This window comes from Phyllobates terribilis, unplaced genomic scaffold (genome assembly GCF_046119375.1).
Source record: "Phyllobates terribilis strain yellow unplaced genomic scaffold, ASM4611937v1 Scaffold_4__5_contigs__length_816908805, whole genome shotgun sequence".
Taxonomy (NCBI): domain Eukaryota; kingdom Metazoa; phylum Chordata; class Amphibia; order Anura; family Dendrobatidae; genus Phyllobates; species Phyllobates terribilis.
Window position 1 is genome coordinate 377,414,844 of NW_027362764.1, and position 19,645 is coordinate 377,434,488.

At 47.1% G+C, this 19,645-nt stretch overlaps 1 protein-coding gene across 1 annotated transcript in view; it reads left to right on the forward strand.

Annotated features, from left to right (window-relative positions):
* Positions 1 to 283: 283 nt before the first annotated feature.
* The window catches only part of PTPN3 (protein tyrosine phosphatase non-receptor type 3), a 383,873-nt gene continuing 364,511 nt past the window's right edge, over positions 284 to 19,645 (forward strand). The window contains exon 1 of the mRNA XM_073678476.1: positions 284 to 689. The gene's annotated coding sequence lies outside the window, so the exon portion shown is untranslated. The remainder of the gene's footprint in view (positions 690 to 19,645) is intronic.

Here is a 19,645-nt window from a genome sequence, read left to right on the forward strand (position 1 = left end):
ACTCAGGACCCCTCACTGCATTGTATTTTATTATTGTGATCATTTTTGCTCATTATTATACTTCTAGAAAAAAAAAAGAACAGTCTGCGAATAATAAACCGAAGTAATAAGGAGCCAACTATTGTCCTGAGTAATTAACAAGGAGACAACTTCTGCACCGTCTGTCACCCGGGAAGTGGCCAGAAGAACCTGCCTGCAACTACACCAAGAAGGGCTCCTGGACCTCCCCACAGCTGGAGCCCACTGCTGCTGTACCTACAGCTGAGCCCAGGAGCTGCTTCTGGGTGGATCCTGCTGATGTCACACACAGAGGGCTGAGGCTGGCAGCAGCAGCCATGAGCCTCTTCTGGAGGACACCTCTGTCACTCGTGGACTGATCAATGCCTCCAATATGTCCACAGCCCGTGTGAGAGGTGGAGCTCTCCCCTCGCACTGACAGGAGGACTGGGGAGGACGAGGAGGAGGACAAGGAGGAGGAGGAGGCGGCTGCTGGGAGTGGGACAGTGCAGGACTAGCGCTGCTTCCTGGATCACACAGCAGCACCACCTGCTTTCCTTTGTCAGGAGATCCCGGGACCCTGGAGACGGCCTCGGCTCTGGGACCTGCCTGTGGGGTCTCTCTGGAGTGGAGGGAAGGGCTGGTCCCGAGTGGAAAGTGAGCAGCACTGGAGGCGGCTCTGGATGGTGCAGGTAATCACTGCAGTGTGTGCATTGTCCTCTATGGAGCTGTCAGCTCCTGCTCTGGGCACTCCCCACAAGCGCTGAGCCAAGTTGGAAGGAGGCAGGTCTGTGTGTGGCTCATGGGTGAAGGGCTGCGGGTGCTAGACCATGGCAGCCTGGCGTGGAGGGGGCATGTCATGCGTGACAACTTTCACTGAAAGCACAGCTGGCAGACCTTGGCATCCATGTGACCTGCCACCCTGCATGGCAGACATGTGCAGGCCTGGCACCTCACAGGGGCTTCAGTCATCGCCCCTGGATGTGCAGTCCTGGCTGCCACCTCAGGCATGTCCCATCCTAGTGTGGCATGGCCAGGGTCCTGTGTGGGTGGTGACCATGCAGTGCCTGGCAGACTGGGCTATTCCTGAGAATGGACTTAGCCCTGGAACACCAGCCAGTGGGCGGTCAGAGGCTGGTAACACTGAGCTTGGCTTTCCTCTACACTAGTTTTTCAATGTTGCAACTAACATCAATATTTACCCTGAGCCTTAGGAGTTTCTTGTGCTGGGGAGGGGGAGGGGAGCTGGACTTATCCCATACAGGAATGTGCTGGCTGTCTCCTCGCCCGCAGCCTTACATAGGTAGACTGGAGACCATAGCGGATTTGTAGGGGGTCATCGGTGGTAATGGAACCCGTCACTTGGATGTACTGTGTAATAGTAGTTCAGTAAATCGGTTTATCTACAGATGTGCGAGATGCTCTATTCTAAGGGATTAATGTGTTAATGTCTCCATGTTTGAATAAAGCGGTTTTTATTTTGTTTTATCTACTGTAACAAAAGCTGCCATCTACTAATGTGTTTAAGGCCACTGCCCCACTATCAGTATTCGGTCAGTATTGGGGGCCAAAACCTGGTGAACAATCAGAGAGAAGGTATAATAGAAACAAGTCACCAATTCTGCATTTATCACCCACTCCTGGTTTTATCTCCCACTCCTGAGAAAAAAACCTGACAGAATACTGACCAAATACTGATAGTGGGGCCGTGGCCTATTTCTGGAAATAGCAATATATTAGACAGTTCCTTATAAGTACTGTGTTGTAACCCCCTATACCACAAATTTCTCTGTGAATATTATTAAGTGCTTGGCAGAAGTCTGTGGCGAGAGCCGTCCATGCAAAGCCGCTGGTTCTTGGACCACCCTCCGGTTCTTGGACCACCCTCCAGTTCTTGGACCACCCTCCGGTTCTTGAGATGAGTTTGGGTCCTAGATGCCTCATTCCGATGTCTGTATATCCAGGTCGGAGTATGGGTTGGACTGGGCTGGCTGCGGGTCTCATGATCCTGACTTGATAGCCTCATAGGCATGTGTGTGTGATATATATGACTAAGGCTCGCCTATTTGGTTGGAATGCCATAAATATCTATAAATATCTCAGATGGGAATATCCCTATAATTCAGGTTTTCGGTATTCATTCTGAATGAGTATTTGCCTACATGATTAGGTTCGGGTATTGCTTAGGAGATCTCTGATACACCTTAACAAGTCATACAATTTTATAAGCAGCACATTATCAAGTCAAATTTTCAACATCTGAATTATTCACTGACAGCAAGTTGAGATCTTGAAATATTTGAGGAAATGCTACTCGTGGCAAAGTGTGGTGGGCAACAGAGCCAAAAGTCTAAGGGGTGCAACCTTTGCCCAAACTCTCCCTACTTTCAAATGACTAGTGTCTACAAGCGCCTCTTCTTCTTGGTTCAGTGAGTGCCTGCCAGGCCTGCTTATGCAGAGCACAGCAGTCGAGATGAGTATGTCATTGGATACTGCGATCTGAATATACAGCAATCGGAATGTCAGAGCTCAGTATTGAAATGAGCTTTGTCTTCTCAGTTGCTGCCTATGCAGAGTGCTGCTGCCTATGGCAAGCTCATCTCAGCTGGTGTGCTCTGCATAAACAGCTACTGAGATGAAAGAAGCTAAGCTGGTAATAAATGGAGACAGTAATGGAACAGTCCACTGCTTTGAAATTTTTCCAATTTTTCTAACCCTAACTAAGCTTAATGCTAGGTCAGGATTACAGATAGGGCTTTTTTTTATATAAGGGTGGAGTAATACAATTATTACATAAAAATGTAATAAAAGAAAAAAAGTTACTTTTTAGTTGTTAAATTTTGTGTCTGATTTCAGACAAAAACTAGTAACATACATACATAGCTATACATACATGTGCTTGGGGGATAATGCTTGTTCACTATCGGTTCACAGGTTAGGGGCACACAAAATACTTGCCTTGACATGAGTGTTGGCAACCCATGCTACGCCACTGAACGCTACACTAAGAATATTAGATGGTTGAATTATTGTCAATGTACAGTGATTAAAGAGACATGACGTGAGGCAACTATGCCAATCAGGCCAGGAGGCATGGAATTTGAACATTCGAAAGTAGCCTTATCAATTAGGTAATGTTCTCTAAAAAAAAGGCCATAGTGAGCTTTCCCTGGTGACAATATATGAAACTAGCCCAGTACTGTTAAAGGGAACCGGACATGTCCATAAACACTGTCAGCTTGTAGCCATGCTGTTACTCTGCAATGTTGTCAGACAGCCTAAAGTCTCATTCAGAAGTCTGAGCACAGACCGCTAATGCACGGATTGTCCGCAGCTCTCCCGACCTGAGCGCGATAGTGTCATATATTTCTATGAGGCTGTCACACTTGGGTCGGGAGATCAGCGACCAGTCCGTGCATTGCGGTCCCATCTTGGATGTCTGAATGAGCCTTTCCTGAAAGCACAGCTACCGGGACTCTGGGCGGAAATTAACTGTATTTTTCCCAGGAGCCGCCGGCTTTTAGTGATGGAGACGCAGCTTCAGTCACCACTCCGAACACAATGAGTGGTGGCAGTGCGCATGCCCCAGCAATTTGATTGACAGCTTGCTCTGATATCAATCCTGGTAGCCGGGCTTTGAGTAAGCGGCCACACAACATTGTAATGCTATTAATCTGCTGACATGACAGGTTCCCTTTAGCAGTTCTGTGCTAATTGTCTGCGTGGTCACCAAGGAAAGCTCCCTATGGCTTTTCCTTTAGAGTTCTAGGCCTTGCCAATGAGCATAAGCTAAAGATAAGGGCTATTTGGAATGTTGTGAAGTTTCTTAATTAGTATGTATTGAAATAAATCTGACACATGTGAACACGGCCTTGAGTAGAAGGCGATAAAGACTCGTCAGGTTTAATTCTATACATGCTAACTAGTGGAGCTGCTATGTCATGTACAAACTAAGGTGAAGGGCACTTTAATAAGTTTTCTGACAAGAATTTCCACAAAATAAAGAACCCAGTGGGAATATAAAAGCTGCATCATGCTCTGAATTCTGCACTTCTCATCTGAATGCCTCCTGCGCATGCATTGTACACAGGGCTGTGGAGACTGTAAGCCAAACCTCCGACTCCTCAATTTCCATGACTCCGACTCCCTCATACATGGCTCATGTTTAAGTGATAAATTTACTGTAGCACAGATTCATCTCAGCTAAAAGTCTAGACCCTTAGATCAGGAATAGGATAGACATTTATAGGACATTTCATAACTTTCCCAAATTCTTATGAAAAATATTCCCCACAAACTGCATTGAATTACTGTACCCAATTTATTATATATTTTATGAGTTGGAGTCGGTCCATTTTATACCGACTCAGACTCCACGAAAATGGGCTCCGACTCTCTGACTCCACAGCCCTGAATGTGCAATCCTGTCCCTATAATTTACTTTCATGGTAAAGAAATTATACATCATAGTCATTGGGGGCCTTCTGGTGCCAATTGCATCAGTTGTGCAACCAATACATCATTCACATAAATTCCGTTTTCGTTCCTATAAAACAGGTGTGAATAGAGCCTAAGGCTTGTTTCACACAAATGAGCATATTGGTAAATGTCTGCAATATGGATCCATAGTCGCATCAGTTTGTCATCAGTATATCATCAATAGTACGGATGAACAGACTTCCAGGCAGGAAAAAATTGTATAAAACAGCCATTTCAATAAACAGATGCTATGTAGATGCAATACTGATGCATCAAATAAATATTACATAAGGATGCATATGTATTTTTATCCCTCTCTGTAGACTTCAGTGGATTTTTCCATCCCCAATGGATGAAAGTAGGGCTGACTTCTTTTTCAAGATATGCTGTAATTTAAAGAACCTCCTTACGAAGAAGCGAAACGTGCGTCGAGGTGATTTTACGATTTGTCCCATTACTGTCTTGCCATGTCTACAAGAATTGTAGGTATTTACTTCCAAGGCTAAGTACCCACGATGCAGAAATGCTGCGGAACGTTTCTGCATCTCCCTGGCAGGAAAAATGCATGCAGATTTTAGATGCGTTTTTTTTGCCAGGTAAAAGCGTTTGTGAAGCGTTTTGAACATGCTATTTTAGCATCACTTGGAAAAGTGCTTGACAACTTGGTCACACTATATAAATCCATGCAACCGACATGGATTTATGTTGGGTGACCAAGTTACGATGCTGCAAATGCAGCATCAACAGTAAAAAGAAGAATAAAAATGTTGAAAAATAGAAAAAAACATTATACTCGCCTTCCAATGGCCCCCGGTCTCCTGTACGGTGCGTCTGGTGTCTTCGGCGGCTCGTGTGCTCTAAAAAGGACCTTCCATGACATAATTTAGTCATGTGACAGGTCACGCGATCGCTGACGCGTGACCTGTCACATGACTAAATAACGTAATGGAAGGTCCTTTTACACCACCGCGAGCAGCCGAAGACACCGGACTCACCCCCCTGGGAGCAGACAGGGGGCCATCAGAAGTTAAGTATATGTTTTTTTTTAAAATTTTAATTCTTTTTTAACTACAGGTACTATGGTACCCGGGTCTGGATGAGTCTCCTCTTCTCCAGACCCGGATACCATCTGTGCATTGAATTGCATAATATCCGCATGTGTACGTGTAGTCATGCGGATGTTGTGCGGTCCAATTCAAGTCAATGGCGGCGATTTCGCTGCGATTCCGCAAGATTAATGGTTGTGCTGCGGATTTTGATGATAATCCGCAGAGGAAATTTCCACAGCATATGCACAGTACATGCGGATTATCATTGGGGAACATGGCAGACAACTTAACAAGCGCTTTTAATGCATTTTCGCGACGAACACATTAAATCCGCATCGTGGGCACACAGCCTAAGTGTTAGGGATCGATGTGTTCTACACAGGCATTGTGCAACAGACGGTGTAACAGCTTTATCCTTCTATTACATGAATATCCTGTCCTGTGGGTTCTGTTCCTTGTCGGATTGAGGTGCCAAGGGCCCACCAGTAACCAACACAAGGGCCCCACTTTCCAGTTACATGCAAATGTGACATTATCCTCAATCACAAATTTATATAGCAATGAACTGGGTAGACTGTTAAATGAATAAGATGCTGCCTTTGTCTGTACATAGTGATTCAAGTACTGCTCATATAAGAGGGTGGTGGCCCACTCTTGCACAGGGGCCCACCAGAGGATTCTCCTGTGGGCCAGTCCAAGCCTGGTTCTGTTATGGGCATCTGATAATATGAGCAGATGTTTACTGATAGGCTTCCTGTATTGTTTTTAGGCTCTTTTTTGTATTGTCTTGTTGAGTTAGTCCATGTGCTATTGATTACTTGGTCTTCTGTGTATCATGTATTCATAAAATAAAATTACCTTTTTTAGATAGTGTGTACAATTAATCTATGGAAATTTATATAGATAGTCATGTAAATTAATTCATAGATTAACATTAGCTCTTTATTAAAGACAGATATAAAAAATTCACTCGATTGAAGGCAGCCTAAGGCCGAATTCAGACGTTCCTGGAACGTGGTCTGTGTATAGACAGTAATGTATGGACTAGCCGCAGGTCTTCCACCCCAAAGTTAAAAGCCTCATAGGCACATATCAGGCTGCTGAATTTGGATCGGTTCATGCATGTAGTGTTTCATGGATGTCTTAATTCGGCCTTAGGTTGAATTTTCATGTGGAGGATTAACATACATCTACTTGAATCCATCTCACTTCTAATTAAGTGGGGTTTACTGGTTTCACAAGAAAATATGTTAAAGGCTTAGTCTGCGAAAGCTGGAGAAGATGGCGATGCAGGATTTTTTTCCTCTATATGTGAATTATGTAGTGGAAACCACTAGCGCCTTCATGGGAGCCAGCTTGAAAGCGCACTTGATCCAAATTTTGGTGCAGAATGCACACCAAAAATCTGTCATATCCTCGCTGTGTGAGCTTAGCCATAAAGGGGTGTTCCATTACCTAAAATGTCCTTTCTAAATATATATCTTTACACCCTAACCACTTTTTTGATTAGCTTTATTATACCAAACCCTATACTTCTCCCTATCTACCTAATCCCTAAATGTGTTTTTATTTTTACTTCACTTTCTGTGACATTTTGTTTAATAGGAGTTTCAAACAGGACGCCACAGGAGACTGGGGCTACACTAGCTTCCCTGCCGCGTCCTTTGCCCCTCTTGGACTCTTGGGACAGGACATCATCAGGGAGCAGCGGTGCAGTTACTTACTACAGTTTCTTGCATCGCTGCCCTCAGAAGATGTCTTGGATCCTGTGGGATAGATGCTGCGGGAGTTGTGCATCTCTGGCACTTTGCTTCTATCTCCACTGCTGCATCTTCTAACTGTGAAAAAAGACATCATCAGGGTGCGGAGATAAAAAATAGTGAGTGACATAAGTGCCGCCCCTTAGCTTCTTGCCCCACTGCCCTCAAACCAATCATCATCAGGGGCTGACGCTGGTGTCACTCACTGCTTCTATCACCGTCCCCTGATGACTGTTTGTCTTGTTGCACAGTTATAACTTGCTGTAATAGCTTCTATCACCATGAATCCAGGACATCTTGAGAGGGTGGCGTTTCAAGAAACTAGTAATTACCTACAGTGCTGCCTCTTGATGACGTCCTGTCCCGGGAGGAGTGATAGATGCTGCAGGGAAGTGAGTGCAGCCCCAGCATCCTGTCATGTCCTATTTAAGACTCCTCTCAAACGAAACGTCACAAGAATTGCAGTTAAAATAAACACATGTAGGGATTAGCTAGATCAGCGTACCTTCGTCAGGTTGGGCGCATATTGCTTCAAGTTGCACACTTCACGAGTCAATGTACTTATTTTGTCTTCATTAATCACAGTTGACCATGTAACATGTCTTTAATGACAGCTGTGTCGCTCCTCTGATCATGCAGTTACGCTGCAAATATACATTAGACACTCAATATCTATGTGCATGAACAATAGAGGTGTCATCTTTAGGATTTACCTATGTTTGCTGTCATGTAGTGACAAGAGACTGTGGGCACCTACCCGATCCCTCAAACTAGGGGCGCCCTAGGCTATTCCCGCCCGCCGGATGGTGGAGATGCCGGGTCTCGTACCTTGCTATGCTCCTATCTTACCCTTACATGTTCCTTCCCCCACCCAGGAAGGTGTGAGGCCAAAGTGCAGACAGACAGGAGTAAACAGACAGGAATATAACAAAACTACAATCAAACAAATACACTCACAAAACAACAGAGTGGGAAACGGGAGGAATAAGAAGGAAGAAACCAAATGGGAGAGGATAATGATAAACATGCAAATCAACTCCACGCAGCAATCTCCTGAATACTGTTGAGCCACCCCCGTAGTGTTCGGGTTCGCTTCGGTTCGTCGAACACCGGGATGTTTGTGGAACTGTTCGTCGAACACCTTAGAACACCGTCGAACACCGTTAAAACCAATGGCAGGCAAACAAAAACACATATAAAACACCTTCAAAGGTGTCGAAAAGCTAACAAACTGCTCAGAAGACACTCTCTTTAAAAAAGCCGGACGGCAATTCAGCATCGGTACCCGACAATTTAGAACAGAAAGAATAGAGCATCACACATAGATTAGATAGATAGAAACATGTCGGTCACATATATAATAAGTACAGTGATAGTGTTGATTACTGTACTTGTCATTTAGTGTTAAAATAAAGGATTTATTAAAAAAAAAATTGGCGTGGGGTTCCCCGTAATTTTAGTCTCTAGCGGAGGTTAAGCAGACGGCTGGGGCAGATGTTTGAAGCCTGGGAAGAGGGTAATACCCACGGAGCTTCCCAGGCTACTAATATCAGCCCCCAGCTGTATACCTAGCCTTTACTAGCTATTAAAATGGGGGACGCAAAAAAAAAATGACGTGGGGTCCCTCCTATTTTAATAGCTATCAAAGGCTAAGCAGACAGCTGGGGGCTGATATTAATAGCCCAGGAAGGGTGCCATGAATATTGGCCCCCTCCCAGGCTAGAAACACCAGCCGTCAGCTGCCCCAGAAATGGCGCATCCATAGGATGCGCCAATTCTGGCACTTAGCCTCGCTCTTCCCACTGCCCTGTAGAGGTGGCAGTGGGGTAATAGGGTTGGGGTTGATGTCAACTTATAATGCCAGCTGACATCAAGCCCAGGTTAGTAATGGAGAGGCGTCCATAAGACACCCCCATTACTAACCCCATAGTCAAAGTTAAAAAAACCACAAACACCCAGAATAAAGTCCTTTAATTGAAATAAACACACAATTCTTTAATGTTCTAAATTAAACCATACTTACCGTATCGCCCATTCCAGCTGAAGTCAATGTATTCTGCAATAAAAGTAAAATAATAAGCCAACCTCATCCTTACCTTTCCATGGTTTCCAGGACGGCTTCAGCTCTGCTACATTCACATGACAGGCTGGATCGCAGCCGAAAGCTGCCATCCAGCTTGCCATGCCGCAGACACTGAGAAGCGCAGGCATGCTTGCGCTCCTCAGTGTCTCGCTGTGACGGCATCCAGATGAGCCGAGTTCATGTCCAATGAACTCAGCTCACCTCATGCACGTCACTGACAGCGTGGGAGAATTCTACTGCGCTCAGCGCTTGAGCAAGAGAGTTCTCCCACGCTGGGATGGCATTGAGACGACAGGCTGGATCGCAACTGAGCGCTGCCATCCAGCATGCCATCCTTCATAGACACTGCAGAGCGCAAGCATGCTTGCGCTCTGCAGTTTCTCTGAAGGATGACAAGCTGGATGGCAGCGCTCAGCTGCGATCCAGCCTGTCATCAGAATGCCATCCCAGCGTGGAAGAATTCTCCTGCTCAAGCGGTGACATCATTTGCCGGCACCTCATTCGCAGGAGAATTCTCCCACGCTGTCAGTGACGTGCATGAGGTGAGCTGAGTTCAATGGACCTGAACTCTGCTCATCTGGATGCTGTCACAGCGAGACACTGAGGAGCGCAAGCATGCCTGCGCTTCTCAGTGTCTGCAGCATGGCAAGCTGGATGGCAGCTTTCGGCTGCGATCCAGCCTGTCATGTGAATGTAGCAGAGCTGAAGCCGTCGTGGGAACCATGGAAAGATAAGGATGAGGTTGGTTTATTATTTTACTTTTATTGCAGAAGACATTGGCTTCAGCTGGAATGGGCGTGACGGTAAGTATGGTTTAATTTAGAAAATTAAAGGAATGTGTGTTTACACTGTGTTCCAAATTATTATGCAAATAATATTTGTAATGCACACGCCCGGGCTGAGCGGCGTGTGCGTGTGATTGTAGTGATTCCACTGTACCGTACCGGAGAGTGCCTGGAGGGGCGTAACTAAGTGTCTGCCCGATCCGACCAAGATCGCACGACTGCATACGACGCCAGTGCACCAGGGAGGAGCCGAGCAGAGGTACCAGGGTCTACTCCAGGTCAGACTCCGGTCACGGCTGTTGGCCCACACCGGGGAATACAGGAACTGGAAGGTTTAGGCTGGCACACTGGTATGCAGACGGGGAGGTACTGGCAGGTACAACAGGTTGGAGCACAGAGAGGATAGAACCCAGTACAGACTGGGACTTCTGGTCGGAGGGGTGTAGAGACTCAAGAATAACCTCTGCTTCGGAGTACACTAGGTTAGACTCACTAGGCGAAGTGAGCGAGGTATCAGATCCAGGATATAGGAAAGTCTGTCCATTCACCACCAGGTGGCACCCCGAAGGGTTCTGGAGACAACTGGAGGTCCTCCGCCTGATCGGAGGGGTGTAGAGACTCGGGAGTAACCTCTGCTTCGGAGTACACTAGGTTGGACTCACTGGACGAAGCGAGCAAGGTATCAGGTACAGAGTATAGGAGAGTCTCTGTCCATTCGCTACCAGGTAGCACCCCGAAGGGTTCAGGAGACAACTGGAGATCCTCCGCCTGATCGGAGGGGTGTAGAGACTCGGGGGTAAGCTCTGCTTCGGAGAACACCAGGTCGGACTCACTGGACGAAGCGGGCGAGGTATCAGGTGCAGAGTATAGGGAAGTCTCTCTCCAATTGTCATCAAGTGGTATCCCGGGGGATTCAGGAGGCAACAGGGGGTCCTCCGGTGTGGATTCTGGATGGGCAGCAGTCTCTTCGGGCAGGAGAACTGGTGCACTACCCACGCACATTACCCGTTGGGGCTTCTCCGGGATACAGGGAGATGAAGCTTCAGTAGGGACTTCAAGGTTGGGGTCAGGAGGTCTCAGGGAGGACAGACCCTGGCGTGACGGCTTGCCTCTACGTCTAGCACGTCTGGACTGCCTCTTGAGGTTGGGAGAAGTATTCCGTAGAGTGTAGTCACCCTGTGAGGATTCTGGATGGGCAGTAGTCTCATTGGGCTGGAGGACTATTGCGCTACCCACACACATTACCCATCTGGGCTGCTCCGGGATACTGGGAAGTGAAGCTTCAGCAGGAGCCTCCGGGTTAGGATCATCAAAGACCATTAGAAAGGCCACCAGGAAGGCCATTATGTCCAGGACGATAGGATCCTGTGCGTCCCATAGGGGGATGATCCAATTCAAGGCATCACCCGCTAGGTAAGACATCATGAATCCCACCTTAACCCGATCTGTGGGAAAACATAGAGGGTAGAACTTGAAGTGTAGCATGCATTGCTCCACAAATGCACGACTCTGTCTTGGATCCCCATAGTAACGTGGCGGATCCGCAGGAACGAGAGCTGATAGATCCATCTGGACGGGTGCGTAATTCGCCTGGAACTCAGCTAAGGAAAAAAAAAATTATTTATTTTTAATGCACGTATTCGCTGGAAAACGTCTCAGAGAGCGAAGGCCGTGGGGCTCAACGGGAACCATGGCCTGAGCATACTGTAATGCACACGCCCGGGCTGAGCGGCGTGTGCTTGTGATTGTAGTGATTCCACTGTACCGTACCGGAGAGTGCCTGGAGGGGCGTAACTAAGTGTCTGCCCGATCCGACCAAGATCGCACGACGGCATGCGACGCCAGTGCACCAGGGAGGAACCGAGCAGAGGTACCAGGGTCTACTCCAGGTCAGACTCCGGACACGGCTGTTGGCCCACACCGGGGAATACAGGAACTGGAAGGTTTAGGCTGGCACACTGGTATGCAGACGGGGAGGTACTGGCAGGTACAACAGGTTGGAGCACAGAGAGGATAGAACCCAGTACAGACTGGGACTTCTGGAACAGAACCGCAGAAGCGGTATACAAACACAGCAGGTTGAGAGCAAGACGAGGCCGCCAGGAGCGGAGCAAAGAGTCAGAGCAGAGGGAGAATGCCGGAGCAGCGAGCAAAGGGTAAGAGCAGGGTAGGACTGCCGGAGCAGTGAGCAAGAAGAAACAGAGCGAAACTGCCAGAGCAGCGAGCAAAGGGTCAGAGCAAACTACCGGAGCAGCAATCTAGATGGAGCAGGGCGAGACTGCCAGAGCAGCGAGCAAGAGGGAGCAGGGCGAGGCTGCCGGAGCAGCGAGCAAAGGGTCAGAGCAGAGCGAGACTGCCGGAGCAGCGAGCAAAGGGTCAGAGCAGAGCGAGACTGCCGGAGCAGCGGGCAAAGGGTCAGCGCAGAGCGAGACTGCCGGAGCAGCGGGCAAAGGGTAAGAGCAGACTGCCGGAGCAGCGAGCAAGAGGGAGCAGAGCGAGACTGCCAGGGCAGCGAGCAAAGGGGAGAGAGCAGAACGAGACTGCCGGAGCAGTGAGAAAGAAGGAGCAGAGCCAGACTGCCGGAGCAGCGGGCAAGAGCAGAGCAGGACGAGACCGCCTGGAGCGGTGAGCAAAAGCAGAGCAGGATGAGACCGCCTGGAGCGGTGAGCAAGAGCAGAGCAGGACGAGACCGCCTGGAGCGGTGAGCAAGAGCAGAGCAGGACGAGACCGCCTGGAGCGGTGAGCAAGAGCAGAGCAGGACGAGACCGCCTGGAGCGGTGAGCAAGAGCAGAGCAGGACGAGACCGCCTGGAGCGGTGAGCAAGAGCAGAGCAGGGCGAGACCGCCTGGAGCGGTGAGCAAGAGCAGAGCAGGACGAGACCGCCTGGAGCGGTGAGCAAGAGCAGAGCAGGACGAGGCCGCCTGGAGCGGTGAGCAAGAGCAGAGCAGGACGAGACCGCCTGGAGTGGTGAGCAAGAGCAGAGCAGGACGAGACCACCTGGAGCGGTGAGCAAGAGCAGAGCAGGACGAGGCCGCCTGGAGCGGTGAGCAAGAGCAGAGCAGGACGAGGCCGCCTGGAGCAGAGAGCAAGGCAGAGCAGGGGGGACAGGGCTCTGTTCACACGGAACAGACAGGAAGGGAAAGGCAGAGCCAGATACCCACAGGGTACTTGCAGAGAAGTAGCGAGTGGACCACAAACTCACAAACGGGAGTACAGAGACAACAAGCAGGAGTTAGGTACGAGTTCAGACTCTGCAGAAAAAGGAAAGGAACGGACATAGAGAAAAAACAGGTAAAAGATTGGAGAGAGTTCAGACTGGAACTGAGTGTACGGAGGAGACCGACACTGCAGCGGAATACAGGAGCGGGTCTGGGAATACGGCCCCCAGAGAGGCGGGACGAACAGGCAAGGAGCGTGTTCAGATAGGACAGACAAGATACAGGAGCAGGTCTAGGTAATCGGCCCCTAGAAGGCGGGAGGAACAGGCTAGGAGCGTGTTCAGACAGGCCTGGAAATACAGCCTCCAGGATAGGCAGACAAGAGGCAAGGAACGTGTACAGACTGCAGGTTAGGGTACACAGATAGGACACAGTACAGACATGGGACCAGATACTGCAAGACAGGTAACATAGACAGGACCTGGCATGTCAGAGACAAAAGCCAACTGACAGGGCAAGATGCTCAGGCAGGGATTGATTGGAGCAGCTGGGTTAAATACCAGGTGACAGACAGCAATAGGCTGAGGACGCCCAAGGGGTGTGACACACAGCAGGTACAAAAAGCAGGAAGTGATCGGGCGCCGCCCTTAAGCAGCAGAAACAGACACAAATAGACAGCATGGAGGGAAGCCAGAGAGACATTCTCAAGTGCGCGCTCTTGCACAGTGGGAGATGGACCACTATGCAAAGACGCCGCCAGGTATGTTACAATATTTTCTCAGATTTTCCCAAATTACCTATATGAATTGCAGTCATTGTAATTTTCCAGTCAAATAACTATTAGAGTACAATTGAAAGGTTTTTGTACAAACTGCCTATGATAACAGTATATTTTTAAAAAAAATAAAAACTCAAACTGCACTCAAAATGCATGTTCCAAATTATTATGCACAGCAGAGTTTTCAACCTTTTCATTTTAATAAAGAACAAAAAAATTGTCATTTTTGAAATTATAAGCATTAGCAGGTTATTAGAAACTGAAATCAAACAGTTTTCAACTCAAAACTTTATTCTAGGTGATGTTACATTTGCACATAGGACCCCTTGTTCGAAAGGAGCTTCTGAACTCTCTCGTCCATTGAATTTGTCAGGTTTTGGATGGTTTCTGCTTTAATTGTTTTGCATGAGGACAGAATACCCTCCCAGAGCTGTTGCTTAGATGTGAACTGCCTCCCGCCATCATAGACACTCCTTTTGATGATGCTCCAGAGGTTCTCAATGGGGTTGAGGTCAGGGGAGCATGGGTGCCACACCATAAGTTTGTTCCCTTTTATGCCCATTGCAGCCAGAGATGCAGATGTGTTATGTGCAGCATGAGACGGGGCATTATCATGCATGAAATGATCTCGATGGTCCTGATGGATGGAGTGGAGGATGGCTGGTTGATGGACACCCCATGCAAACACGGCTACGGCGCTAACAAGGAGGAGGTGGAGTAATGTTTTGGGCTGGAATCATGGGGAGAGAGATTGTCAGCCCCTTTAGGATCCCTGAAGGGGTAAAGATGAACTCCATAATGTATGTTGAGTTTCTCAAACAGCACTTCCTTCCATGGTTCAAGAAGAAGAACCGTGCATTCCGCAGCAAGATAATTTTCATGCATGATAATGCCCCTTCTCATGCTGCACATAACACATCTGCATCTCTGGCTGCTATGGGCATAAAAGGGGACAAACTTATGGTGTGGCACCCATGCTCCCCTGACCTCAACCCCATTGAGAACCTCTGGAGCATCATCCAAAGGAGTGTCTATGATGGCGGGAGGCAGTTCACATCTAAGCAACAGCTCTGGGAGGGTATTCTGTCCTTATGCAAAACAATTGAAGCAGAAACCATCCAAAATCTGACAAATTCAATGAATGAGAGAGTTCAGAAGCTCCTTTCGAACAAGCGGTCCTATGTGCAAATGTAACATCACCTAGAATAAAGTTTTGAGTTGAAAACTGTTTGATTTCAGTTTGTAATAACCTGCTAATGCTTATAATTTCAAAAATGACAATTTTTTTGTTCTTTATTAAAATGAAAAGGTTGAAAACTCTGCTGTGCATAATAATTTGGAACATGCATTTTGAGTGCAGTTTGAGTTTTTTATTTTTTAAAAAATATACTGTTATCATAGGCAGTTTGTACAAAAACCTTTCAATTGTACTCTAATAGTTATTTGACTGGAAAATTACAATGACTGCAATTCATATAGGTAATTTTGGGAGAATCTGAGAAAATATTATTTGCATAATAATTTGGAACACAGTGTATTTCAATTAAAGGACTTTATTTTGGGTGTTGTGTTTTTTTTAAATATTTTACTAGAAATTCATGGCGGTCATGTCTAATATTGGCGTGACCCCATGAATTTCGGGCTTAGGGCCAGCTCATAATACCAAGCTGGCCCTAACCCCTTTATTACCCAGTGAGCCACCGCACCAGGGTCCTGGATGAGTTGGGTACAGCGCCAGAAGATGGCTCTTCTATGAATGTGCCATTTTCTGGGGTGGCTGCGGACTGCAGTTTGCAACGGAGGGGGCCCAGAAAGCTTGGGCCTCCCTGTGCTGCGGATTCCAGCCCCCAGCTGCTTAGTTGTACCTGGCTGGACACAAAAATAGGACGAAGCCCCACGTCAATTTTTTTTCATGAAATTCATGAAATAATTAAAAAATGGGCTTCCCTGTATTTTTGTTTCCAGCCAGGTACAAATAGGCATCTGGGGGTTGGGAGCAGCCCGTTCCTGCCTGCTGTACCTGGCTGGACACAAAAATATGGCGAAGGCCACGTCAAATTTTTGGTGAAAAATTCATTAAAATGTTTTAAAAAAAACACATTTAGGGACTGCATCTTTATTAACCCCTCCACTTGAGGAGTTAATAAAGATGCAGTCCCTAAATTATTATTTTTTATTATTATTTTTTTAATAAATTTTTCCCAACGATTTTGACATGGGCTTCCCCATATTTTTGTATGCCAGCCAGGTACAGCATCCTGGAACGGGCTGCCCCCAACCACCAGCTGCCTAGTTGTATCTGGCCGGACACAACAATATAGGGAAGCCGTTTTTTTTTATTATTTCATGAAATAATTAAAAAAAAAATACTTGGGGCTTCGCCCTATTTTTGTGTCCAGCCAGGTACAACTAGGCAGCTGGGGGCTGGAATTCGCAGCGCAGGGAGGCCCAAGCTTTCTGACACCACCCCACCCCCCCCCCCGCTGCAAATTGCAGTCCGCAGCCACCCCAGAAAATGGCGCGTTCATAGAAGCGCCATCTTCTGGCGCTGTACCCAACTCATCCAGGGCCCTGGTGCGGTGGCTCACTGGGTAATAAAGGGGTTAGGGCCAGCTTTGTATTATCCACTGGCCCTAAGCCAGAAATTCATGGGGTCACGCCAATATTAGACATGACCGCCATGAATTTCTAGTAAAGTATTTAAAAAAAACACAACACCCAGAATAAAGTCCTTTAATTGAAATAAACACACATTCCTTTAATGTTCTAAATTAAACCATACTTACCGTCACGCCCATTCCAGCTGAAGCCAATGTCTTCTGCAATAAAAGTAAAATAATAAACCAACCTCATCCTTACCTTTGCATGGTTCCCAGGACAGCTTTAGCTCTGCTACATTGACTTGACAGGCTGTATTGCAGCAGAAAGCTGCCATCCAGCTTGCCATGCCGCAGATACTGAGAAGCGCAGGCATGCTTGCGCTCCTCAGTGTCTCGCTGTGACGGCATCCAGATGAGCCGAGTTCTTGTCCAATGAACTCAGCTCACCTCATGCACTTCACTGACAGCGTGGGAGAATTCTCCTGCACTCAGTGCTTGAGCACGAGAATTATCCCACGCAGGGATGGCATTGAAATGACAGGCTGGATCGCTGCTGAGCGCTGCCATCCAGCATGCCGTCCTTCATAGACACTGCAGATGCCGTCACAGCGAGACACTGAGGAGCGCAAGCATGCCTGCGCTTCTCAGTGTCTGCGGCATGGCAAGCTGGATGGCAGCTTTCGGCTGCGATCCAGCCTGTCATGTGAATGTAGCAGAGCTGAAGCCGTCCTGGGAACCATGGAAAGGTAAGGATGAGGTTAGTTTATTGTTTTACTTTTATTGCAGAAGACATTGGCTTCAGCTGGAATGGGCGATATGGTAAGTATGGTTTAATTTAGAACATTAAAGAATTGTGTGTTTATTTCAATTAAAGGACTTTATTCTGGGTGTTTGTGTTTTTTTTTAACTTTGACTATGGGGTTAGTAATGGGGGTGTCTTATAGACGCCTCTCCATTACTAACCTGGGCTTGATGTCAGCTGGCATTATAAGCTGACATCAACCCCAGCCCTATTACCCCAGTGCCACCGCTACAGGGCAGTGGGAAGAGCGAGGCTAAGTGTCAGAATTGGCGCATCCTATGGATGCTCCAATTTTCATGGCACCCTTCCTGGGCTATTAATATCAGCCCCCAGCTGTCTGCCTAGCCTTTGCTTGCTATTAAAATAGGGGGGACCCATGTCATTTTTTTTGGGTCCCCCATTTTAATAGCTAGTAAAGGCTAGGTATTCAGCTGGGGACTGATATTAGTAGCCTGTGAAGCTCCGTGGGTATTACCCCCTTCCCAGGCTTCAAACATCTGCCCCAGCCGTCTGCTTAACCTCCGCTAGAGACTAAAATTACGGGGAACCCCACGCCAATTTTTTTTTTAATAAATCCTTTATTTTAACACTAAATGACAAGTACAGTAATCAACACTATCACTGTACTTATTATATACAGTACAGACCAAAAGTTTGGACACACCTACTCATTTAACAATTTTTCTGTATTTTCATGACTATGAAAATTGTACATTCACACTGAAGGCATCAAAACTATGAATTAACACATTTGGAATTATATACTTAACAAAAAAGTGTGAAACAACTGAAATTATGTCTTATATTCTAGGTTCTTCAAAGTAGCCACCTTTTGCTTTGATGACTGCTTTGCACACTCTTGGCATTCTCTTGATGAGCTTCAAGAGGTAGTCACCGGAAATGGTTTTCACTTCACAGGTGTGCCCTGTCAGATTTAATAAGTGGGATTTCTTGCCTTATAGGGTTGGGACCATCAGTTGTATTGTGCAGAAGTCTGGTGGATACACAGCTGATAGTCCTACTGAATAGATTGTTAGAATTTGTTTTATTGCAAGAAAAAAGCAGCTAAGTAAAGAAAAACGAGTGGCCATCATTACTTTAAGAAATGAAGGTCAGTCAGTGCGAAAAATTGGGAAAACTTTGAAAGTGTCCCCAAGTGCAGTTGCAAAAACCATCAAGCGCTACAAAGAAACTGGCTCACATGAGGACCGCCCCAGGAAAGGAAGACCAAGAGTCACCTCTGCTTCTGAGGATACGTTTATCCGAGTCACTAGCCTCAGAAATCGCAGGTTAACAGCAGCTCAGATTAGAGACCAGGTCAATGCCACACAGAGTTCTAGCAGCAGACACATGTCTACAACAACTGTTAAGAGGAGACTTTGTGCAGCAGGCCTTCATGGTAAAATAGCTGCTAGGAAACCACTGCTAAGGACAGGCAACAAGCAGAAGAGACTTGTTTGGGCTAAAGAACACAAGGAATGGACATTAGACCAGTGGAAATCTGTGCTTTGGTCTGATGAGTCCAAATTTGAGATCTTTGGTTCCAACCACCGTGTCTTTGTGCGACGCAGAAAAGGTGAATGGATGGACTCTACATGCCTGGTTCCCTCCGTGAAGCATGGAGGAGGAGGTGTGATGGTGTGGGGGTGCTTTGCTGGTGACACTGTTGGGGATTTATTCAAAATTGAAGGCATACTGAACCAGCATGGCTACCACAGCATCTTGCAGCGGCATGCTGTTCCATCCGATTTGCGTTTAGTTGGACCATCATTTATTTTTCAACAGGACAATGACCCCAAACACACCTCCAGGCTGTGTAAGGGCTATTTGACCAAGAAGGAGAGTGATGGGGTGCTACGCCAGATGACCTGGCCTCCACAGTCACCAGACCTGAACCCAATCGAGATGGTTTGGGGTGAGCTGGACCGCAGAGTGAAGGCAAAAGGGCCAACAAGTGCTAAGCATCTCTGGGAACTCCTTCAAGATTGTTGGAAGACCATTTCCGGTGACTACTTCTTGAAGCTCATCAAGAGAATGCCAAGAGTGTGCAAAGCAGTCATCAAAGCAAAAGGTGGCTACTTTGAAGAACCTAGAATATAAGACATATTTTCAGTTGTTTCACACTTTTTTGTTAAGTATATAATTCCACATGTG